At 44.1% G+C, this 10,129-nt stretch overlaps 1 long non-coding RNA gene across 1 annotated transcript; it reads right to left on the bottom strand.

Moving 5' to 3' along the window:
* Positions 1-393: 393 nt before the first annotated feature.
* On the bottom strand, positions 394-4,211 carry LOC140213714 (uncharacterized). The gene is made up of 2 exons (XR_011890610.1): positions 2,932-4,211; positions 394-574 (listed from the first exon to the last, which is right to left on the bottom strand). It is a non-coding gene; the product is annotated as an uncharacterized lncRNA (long non-coding RNA).
* Positions 4,212-10,129: the final 5,918 nt, after the last annotated feature.

Here is a 10,129-nt window from a genome sequence, read left to right as displayed (position 1 = left end):
GTGCCGCTACATTACATATCAGCCAAGCGTTAAAGTGTGGGTTGGGAGCCCCATGCGTCGACGAGGGCTTTAAGAAAAACTGCTCAGGCGGTACCCAGTCAAAAATTCCAACAAGCTACCAGTCTGTTCCAGTCTGTACAGTACGTACAGTCTGTACAGTCGTTTCCAGTCTATACCAGGCTATGCGCAAATATGGCATATCGCCTTGTCGGTTTGATGGCCTGTTGGCTTATCGGCCTCTTGGCCTGGTAATTTATCGGCCTGTAGGCGTGTCGGCCTGTTGGCATATCGGTCTGTATGCTTATCGGCCTGTTTGAGCTCATGGCCTAAGCCTATTAGGCCTGGACATACACAGCCTTGTGTTATTTGGTAGAAAATGAGTATTTCTCTGGATACTTGAAATTATTTTTATTTACAGAAAGTACCACAGTCGGCAAAAAAGTTTTGCGGCACAAACAATCACTTCCGTCGCACGTCAGCCGGCTTCTGTGCAAGGTGCTTTCTAACATTCTTCATCCATTTTTTCTGGTCTTCGTCGGGCACATCGCTGCCCATGTATATAAATCCACGAGAGCTGCAAGTAAAAAGCGAGGATCAAATTCAAAAACATGCTTATCAATGCAGTCGGAATGTATATGTATAAAGCGAAGTGTTCCATAAATATGCATAACTGAGGCTCGAGTGCTATTGTGCTATTTTAGTCAAAGTGAGTGCAAAGTGAATTTAGGTGGCATGTTGGCCATGAATGCAACGCAGCTGCGTTATAGGGGTTGAAAGAGGCAAGGTGGCTTTCTGAACTATTTCACATTTGCACATTTGCACAATTTCACATTTCGCATTATGTAAAAGCTCTAAAGGTACTACAATATCGTCCACATACCCAAAGACTAGAGCTTTTATCTAATGACACCCTGCCCGCAGCAGTACACGATGTATTGACTGCTTTTAAAGCTTCTTCACGCACTCTTACTTTCACTCATGAACTTCCTAGGAATCATACTATCAGGTTCCTAGAACTGCGACTAAGATTCTTTGATGACGGGCATTCATGCTGGATGTTTTCACTTCGAGGCAAGAAAGCTCTTTTACCATTTAGTTCAGCACATACGAAGATTGTAAAAAGAGGGATTGGAATAAATTGTTTCCGCATAGCACTCGAAAGAAGCTGTCACCACACTATTAAAAGTAGCTTTGACGCACAATTCCAACGTTTGGAAGCCACAGGATTTCCTCAGCCCCTTTTGAAACCGGTGGCTAAATCGCTACTTCAGAGGCTTAAGAAAGAACGTACGAAGCTGGCAGATGTTGGGGCAACTGAACATAGGAACATAGGAAACATAGTCGTGCCGTATGTGCATAAAGTGAACCACAAGATCAAGAAGGTTGCCACCAAACAGGGAGTAAGTAGTGCTTTCTGCCCCTTACAAGCTTTCAGGTCTGTGCTCGCGCATTTCTCGAGGCAGGGCAAGGAACCACGTTTGCACAACGCAGCATGAAAACCGTGGTTGTGTTTAGTTCCCTCTCATACGCGAAATAGTTTCCATAGGCCAAACTGGTCGATGTATTAATGACCGCCTGCGTCAGCACCACTCCACCCTGGGGTCCGATAACGGTGCAAACTTGCCTAGAAATTGCAATGAATGTGGTTGTTGCCCTTTGTTCAGCAATGCAATGATTCTTGGTAGGGGCAAGGCACAGAAGAGCGAGACATCCTGGAAGCCAACTACATCAGTTTATTATGTGACGGCTGCATTAGTACAACCGCGGGGCGCTTACTTGAAAAAGAATTTGCCTTTTTAGATTGGTTACGATAGATGCAATAATTTTACTTTTCATGCTCTGATTAGTGATGCTGCTGTTGCGCATGCTCGGCTGGCCTTCCTGAGACTACGCCGTTTCTAATACAGCTCAGTTGATATTCCAGTCGTGGTGGTGTGAAACTCTCTTCTTGTCCATTGTGTTTTGTGACTGGTTTTTTCCTTCAGCCTGATGTAGGCAGTATAGGCGTTCGGCTGAGGTGACTACGCAGCTTCCGCACATGGTTTGTCTTTCCGGTCCGATTAGCCTAGGACACATCGTCGACTATGGATTGCAGCTTCAACATGCATCATCAGTGCTTACACACCGCCTACTGCTTCGCTCATGATGGCACCAACTAGGAAAACTGTGCACTAAGCGGCTCAGAAAGGTAAGAATGTTGACGGGTGAATCTCGCTTTAGTCCGGCTAGCGACACGCCAGCATGTAACAGAACGCCTTCGCACGTTCGCAGCTCAAGCTGCGAACCCTGCCACTTGCAATCCTGAAGCTGAGTGCGCTGCAACTGGCTGCCCAAGGCATTACAGAGTCGGGCCAAAATGCTCATACCGTCGCCAAAGCGACTCGGCAGCAGGACTCCGCTCACCGATAGGACGCTCTTCCCAAGCAAGCCTGCAACACGGTCACAAACCTGCAAATCTTGGGCCTTTCGCTGCAGTGGACCATGAGTTCAGGAGTCAAACATGGAAGAGCTTCCGTGAAGACACACTTAAGTTTGGTGTTCTAAAGATTCCTAGGAAAGAGGGATCAACCATATTGTTATACTAAAATTGAAAATGCTGGCATTACCACTTGTCCAGCATGAGCCCAGAGATAAGGCAGTGCCCACGATACGGTATATTATCTTGAAGGACCTATGCATGGACTTGTGTCATAGCCATCAACCCCAAGGTGCACGCTTCATCGGCTCAGGTAATACAAAAATTATGCAATCAGCAGAATTGTTTTGCGAAGTGAGCAGTTACGAGATGACTGCAATGCAACGCTTTCAAAAATGTAAGCGTACCTTCAAATACCAGGCTACATGGCCTAGGACACAAATGCAAGTTTTCCTGCACCATAACTTCTCTTGCCATGAAGGAAAAAGCCAGAGCCAAATGCCTAATGAAATTACCTTTCCATCATCTCTCTCACTGTGGATCACAGTCTGGAGGCCCTCTGGCAGGTCGCTCATGATAGCGGCCACTAGCTACTGTGAGGTCCAGGGTTCTCCTACAATGACAAGCACTTAACAAGGAAAATAATTGGACACATACAAAAGTAAAGGACATGTTACGTAGTACACATTGCAAATCAAAGTAGCTACACTGGCAGAAATTTTAAATGAAATGAATACAGCTTTGCCACAATTCGAAAGCGTGACCACGATAGCTCTCAAAGTAATAAATGCAGTAAAAGTGTACAGTCCGTAGTTTTATCCTGAAGCAATTCTTTGTGCAGTTTTCAACATGCAGTTTATTTTTTGCTTTGCACTCATTGGTGTCACTTTGCTCGAGGCTTCCACCTGCACTGCCTATGAGTAAAACCTTGGAGCGTCGCATTAGTTTGCGATCAGACTTCAGTAAAGCAAAAGGAAATTGTGATGTAGCAGACTACTAGAGCTCAAGTACTATCTTCGTAATTTGTGAATGCTGCTAGCTGTGAACAATGGTATTTAAATATTTTCATTAATTTTTTACAACCTGTAAAATGTTGCTGACGTGTGGCAATTCATTCTACAGCACTACCTTAACTAACAAAACAACTGATAACCAGGCTACTTTCTAATAATTCATTATAATGGCAGAACAAACCAACTGCAGTCAAAAAAGGAAGTGGGTGGATGCCAACTCTTAATGGTGCTCTGCAACACGAGACGCACCTGCAAAATCTATTGCACATGTGCATAGAAAGAGATTTCAAACAAAAAAGGATGGATACGTGATCAATAACTGATGGCGTTTAACATTACAAGCCACGCTGAAAGTGCATATTAAGCTCCAAAGCTACCTATCATGTAGCAGGGAATAAAATTATCCACATGAGACGTGAAAGGAGCCCTGCAAAACTTCCGAGAAAGCTTGTTGAGCGGCATCAATAGCACCATCATGACAGTGATTTTGTGCCCTTTATGTGGCGGAAATGGCATCGACGAGAGGCATTCTGATCATTGGTTAAAATGCCATGTGTAATTTATGATCGCACAATATTGCGAGTACTCTAAAAAAAAAAACAGATGCATAAATATATATATGCATAAAAAGAGCATGCTTAAGAAAACATTTCCTACGGAGTTCATCTGGAACCATCTGCGCACCGCTGCTGCGTGGCAGTACATATTGAGGCAAAGGAAAAAAATCAATTTGATTTTCTGCCCATTTCTAATCGATTAGTTCTGGTGAAACAACTGCTTGCACACAGTCCCACTAATTATGGAAACTATGCATCAACTAAGTTATAACAAATATAATGAGTCTCACTTGTCCAAAGGCTTTCTTTTATCCACAGAGCGCCACAAATGAGTGGCAACTTAGAAACACTGACAGACAAGAGAAAATATCAAATGAACTGCTGATATTACATTAACGAAAGCTATCCATAAAAATTGCGCATAAAGATTAGTGATGGCTTCCTGAAAAAAAAAAGCGGTTGGTTTCGAAATAGTCAAGGCACATCTGGATAAGACTGGGCTTATCTGAATGTTTTCCACAAAGACGGGGGTGAACATATAAATGTGTGAGAAAGTACTTTCAAAAGTTCTACAGGTATGTAGGTGAGTATTGGTGAAAGTGACTCGATAAGTATGAGCGAGTGCACACATAAAATATTGGTTAGCATGAGCAAGTGTCTCACAATCTGTTCCTGAAAACTAAGCAATGGTGTCAGAGGAATCTTACCAATCTGGTCGGGCAGGACCACTGTGGCGCTGTCAGAGAACGCAGCAGCAGTGCTGCATCCTGAAGATAATGCACAAGCAATCTTATTGCAAATCATTCTGCGAAAATTCGTGCACTAGAGGAAGCTTCATGAAAGTAAAAAAAAATGTCATGCATCCAACAGTAGCATGAAGCACCATAGGAAATTAGTAGCTTTCTGCTGCTGTAGGGTGGAGGACAATTTTTTCACTTTCAACAATAATTAAGACAGAACAACAGTCACACACGAGGATTGCAAACAAGAAAAAACTGGCCCTGTCCATGAAGTATTATCTTACTCGAAGGCTGCGAAGCTCTTGACCCACTCACACCAGATAACCTGTCACTAGGCTCTGCAATGTCAACACACCGACAAGTCTTTGTAAATTACTTTCATACATTACAAAGTAAAGATGTCAATGCAGCAACTTGCAATGCCATGTCTGATTAACTTCTTTTGGACTTCGAACAAGTAACCCACTCCAGAGCAAACTTTCTCATTGCCTTGAACAGCATTCACAACGTTCTTCTCCTGCCTTGTCCCATAATCGAGCCAAGAGCTAATGATATGTTAATGTTACAAGCTCCACCACTTTTTTCTTCCCTTTGTTCTGCTTGGAATATTTCCAAATTTGCTGGGATGCATTTCACAGAAAACCCGCGGTGTTCTGTCAACTTGTGCACTGCGGACAAGCCCATGGTAAGCAAGAGCTGTGCTGACAGCTAATTGGGTGTAGCGCTAACTTTTGCTTGAATTTTCACCTGTTTTAGGCACATGCCTATGGACTATTTTCTAGACATGATCATCACGTGTACACATTTGTTCATAATGTCTAAACCTGAGTCTCCTTGTGAGCGATTTACTGACGAGAAAATGTGTTTATCGGTAAATAGGTACTACTGGCCCAACTTGGCCGGCCACTGCATCAGGCAATGCCTGACGCAAGCACATAGCATCTACGGTCATGTTGACGTTGTCAACAGGACCTTCTTCCGATGGGTTGATTAATGGGGTTCAACATCTCAAAGCCACACTGGAGCTATGAGAGATGTCATAGTGGAAGACTCTGGGTTAATTTGACCACATGAGTTCTTTAATGTGCACCTAAATGTAAATACCATGGGTGTGTTTGCATTTCGCCCCTTCAAATTGAAGCTGCCATGCCCAGGAATCGAACTATCAACCACATGCTTAACAGCACAATTCCAAAGCTGATAAGTCACCACGGCGGGTATCGTGGTAACTACATACTTTGGACATTCCTGGACAGAGTGCGGCACCAATTTACGGGCCTGAAGTACCTTATTAACCAGGAAAAGAGAATCGCGCAAACCAGGACGACCACAAAATGAGAGGGACACACACAGAAGCGCTACTAACAACTACGTTTATTCTCCCGCCGCAACGCACATATATACACCATGGCCACACATGCACAAATGTCATCAGAAAGAACAAATCAAGTACGCCAGGCAGTTAACAGATATGTGAGCTTAAAATACGACACCCCGCAGCATAAAGAGATAAGGATGTCACTGACACAGTCATCTGCTTCATTTCTTTATTTGATAAGCTTCTAGCACTAATCGCGCTTGCTTGCTTTTGCTTCGCCCCAGAATGAAGGTCTCATCAAAGCGCGGTGCACAACAGCAACAAATATTCAAATTGGACACAATATGTGCCCCTCTGTCAGCATTACTGATTGCTTTTCTGGCATGTTCCCTCATTCGCTCGTTGATGCATCACCCGGTCTGACTGATGTACGTCTTCGCACATGATAAAGGTAGGGCGTAAACCACTCCAATTGCATAGGGAACGTACGATATCTCATGCCTAATTTAGGAGCCTTGCCTGTTATCACTGAATGTGCGGGCCCAGTTTTGGGAGCTTATTCGGAGCAGAAATTCCAGAGGGACGCCGTGCCTACTTGCGGCCTTCTTAATGTTGTGCGAAACCTTATGTATATAAGGCACCGCCACAGCTCATAACGCTTCACGTTGTGTCGTCGACCTCGTACTCGGCTTTCTGATTTTCAACCTCTGCAACAGATTTCCGGCTATAGTGGTCAAAAGTTTCATAGGGAACGCTGCTGCCGAAAACTGGCGAACCTGACTGTCAAACCTTGCCTGCATTTTATGCGCACACGATTTATTAAGAGCTAATTCCATGCATTGGGATGCTATACCTTTTTGACAATTCTTGAATGCTCTGACTTGAACGACAAAAGTTCCTTTTGTGCCCGAAGAAGGTAAACCCAACAAACATGACGTTGACAGCACTCTAGGTTAAGATCAAGTAACTGCAAATGCTTAGGTGGGGTAAATCATGGGTAAATCTTAGTCCTTGACAACATTGATTAAAAACACTTAAAACCTCATTAACAGTATCCAGGTAGAAGGAGTCACACTCTAAAACACTAAAAAGTCGTCGACGTATCTATAAAGCTTTAAAACCTTTCCCTGTTTATTTGTGCTCCACGGCTTCATGAGACCTTGATTTGGGGCGAAGCAAAAGCGAGCAAGCGCGATTAGTACTAAAGCTTATCACACAAAGTAAAAAGCAGATGACTGTGTAAGTGATACATCCTTATCTCCTTGCGCTGCAGAGTGTCAGTTTTAAGCTCACATATCTGTGAACTGCCTGGCTTAAGTGATGTGTTCATTCTGACTACGTTTGCACATGTGTGGCCATGGTGTCGCACATAACTTGAGTCAATAATTTAAAAATGAAAGGCGCGTAGGAAGCGAATTGAATCGAACGCATACTATTCGCATTCGCATATAGTAACTCAGACAATTTCTTGTTTTCTCCATAACTGACTAATTAAGTAAGTTTAATTACCCAAGTTTTTAATTATTGGCTGAGGACCCCAAGTATGACAGGCCTATTTGTAGAGCACCTTCAGAAACCACTGATCGAGGTGTTTCCATTACGACACGCCTCACATATTCCTTGTTCCCGGGTTGCAAAGAAAGCCTACGAAATATAAAAAAAGCCACGTTACGGAGCACTTGCGCAGTGGCATCGTGCCGCTCCCAAGCGTGCGTTTGGTGAACAACGTCGGCTCCCGTCGGATAACGGCGAAAATGCATGCTGCCGGCCTAGCGCCGCCGCTGAGATAAAGAACTCTCTGCCGCTTCTTCGTCGCTAGTCACGATGTAGCCGACCTTATTCACCGAACGCACGCTTGAGAGCAGCACAATATCTCTACAGAAGTGCTCCGTCACGTGGCTTTTTTCATATTTCGCGGGCTTTTTTTGGAACCCGGAAAAAAAGGAGTACGTGAGACGTATCGTAAAGGAAACAACTCGATCACTGGTTACTGAAGGTGCTCTACAAATCTGCGTATCGTACTTGGGGTCCTCAGCCAATAATTAAGAAGTTGAGTAATTAAACTTAATTAGTGAGTAATGGTGAAAACGAAAACCTGCCTGAGTTACTTTAGGCTATTGCGAATAGTATGCGTTTAGTTGAATTCGCTTCCGACGCGCCTTTCATTTTTAACTTCTTGGCTCAAGTTATGTGGGACACCCGGTATTTGTGTGTTGTGGCAATGAATAAAAGTAGTTGTTAGTAGCGATTCTGTGTGTGTCCCTCTCATTTTGTGGTCGTTCTGGTTTTAGCTATTCTCTTTTACTGGACATGTGCCAACTCACCTCTACAGAAGTTTTGCTGAAGTTTTACCTTATTATGATGCAATAAATTTAAACTGCGGTAAATATTTCCATGCAAGCAGCTCCAGATGGAAACTTTCTAAAAGCAAATGACAAGTCGTCTATAATAAGAACTATGCAAGCAGTGGCATATAGAAAATTTCTTATCAAGCTGCTGTTGCACACGCTCCTCCACAGCGTCATCTGATGCCACAGCTGCAGTGGTTCCTGAAGGCCATACAAACAATAACCACCGTATTTATAAACGCGCCTCAACTTGAGGCCACGAGTTGAGTGGATCAAGTCTGCCGAAAGGCACCGCGTAACTTGAACACGATCGAGACTGGCATTGCGTTTCACATACTCTCCAGCTGCCGTCCTTCGTCAAGTCGTCGCCAAGTCACAGTGCGGCGCATCTGGGAGCGAGAGTATAATAGTAACTCGAACGTAATATCTTTACTGTAGTCGCAGAAAATTACGCTAAACAAAAAGGGTTTGAAAAGCGCGTTTTGACCACTCAGAACATCCAAAAGAAAGAAATACCCTCAGAGAAAGTATAATCCAACGTGCGCAAATAGACACTAGCATCCTAGCAATCCACAGCAGCTCCCGCAAGCAGAAAAGCAAGCATTAGGTCAGAACTCAACGTTGCGTTGCATGCCTCTCGAAAACCGGTGCTGCGATTCACGGCAGAAGAAAAATCGATGTTGATAAGCTTCGTTAATAAGTACAAGAAAGTCATAGAATGCAAGAAAAGAGATGTGTCTCTGAGTGCGAAGACGCAAGCATGGAAACGGCTGTGCACGGAGTACAACGCCCAGCACGGCTTAACTACTCGCGACTTCAAACAATTCAAGAAGTGCTGGGGAAACCTAAAACAGAAGTGCACGGAAGAAAAGTCAGAAGAGAAGCGGAATATTTTGAAGTCAGGTCATCATCATCATCATCAGCCTAGTTACGCCCACTGCACGGCAAAGGCCTCTCACATACTTCTCCAGCTACCCCGGTCATGTACTAATTGTGGCCATGTTGTCCCTGCAAACGTCTTAATGTCATCCGCCCACCTAACTTTCTGCCGCCCCCTACTAGACTTCCCTTCTCTTGGAATCCAGTCCGTAACTCTTAATGACCATCGGTTATCTTCCCTCCTCATTGCATGTCCGGCCCATGCCCATTTCTTGTTCTTGATTTCAACTAAGATGTCATTTACCCGCGTTTGTTCCCTCACCCAATCTGCTCTTTTCTTATCCCTTAACGTTACACCTATCATTCTTCTTTCCATAGCTCGTTGCGTCGTCCTCAATTTCAGCAGAACCCTTTTCGTAAGCCTCCAGGTTTCTGCCCCGTACGTGAGTACTGGTAAGACACAGCTATTATACACTTTCCTCTTGAGGGATAGCGGCAACCTGCTGTTCATGATTTGAGAATGCCTGCCAAACGCACCCCAGCCCATTCTTATACTTCTGGTTATTTCAGTCTCATGATCCGGGTCCGTGGTCACTACCTGCCCTAAGTAGATGTATTCCCTTACCACTTCCAGTGCCTCGCTACCTATCGTAAACTGCTGTTCTCTTCCGAGACTGTTAAACATTACTTTAGTTTTCTGTAGATTAATTTTCAGACCCACCCTTCTGCTTTGCCTCTCCAGGTCAGTGAGCATGCATTGCAATTCGTCTCCTGAGTTACTAAGCAAGGCAATATCATCAGCGAAACGCAAGTTGCTAAGGTATTCTCCATCAACTTTTATCCCCAATTCTTCCCACT

This window comes from Dermacentor andersoni, chromosome 10 (assembly GCF_023375885.2).
Source record: "Dermacentor andersoni chromosome 10, qqDerAnde1_hic_scaffold, whole genome shotgun sequence".
Taxonomy (NCBI): Eukaryota; Metazoa; Arthropoda; class Arachnida; order Ixodida; family Ixodidae; genus Dermacentor; species Dermacentor andersoni.
This window is presented reverse-complemented; position numbering and strand designations above follow the sequence as displayed.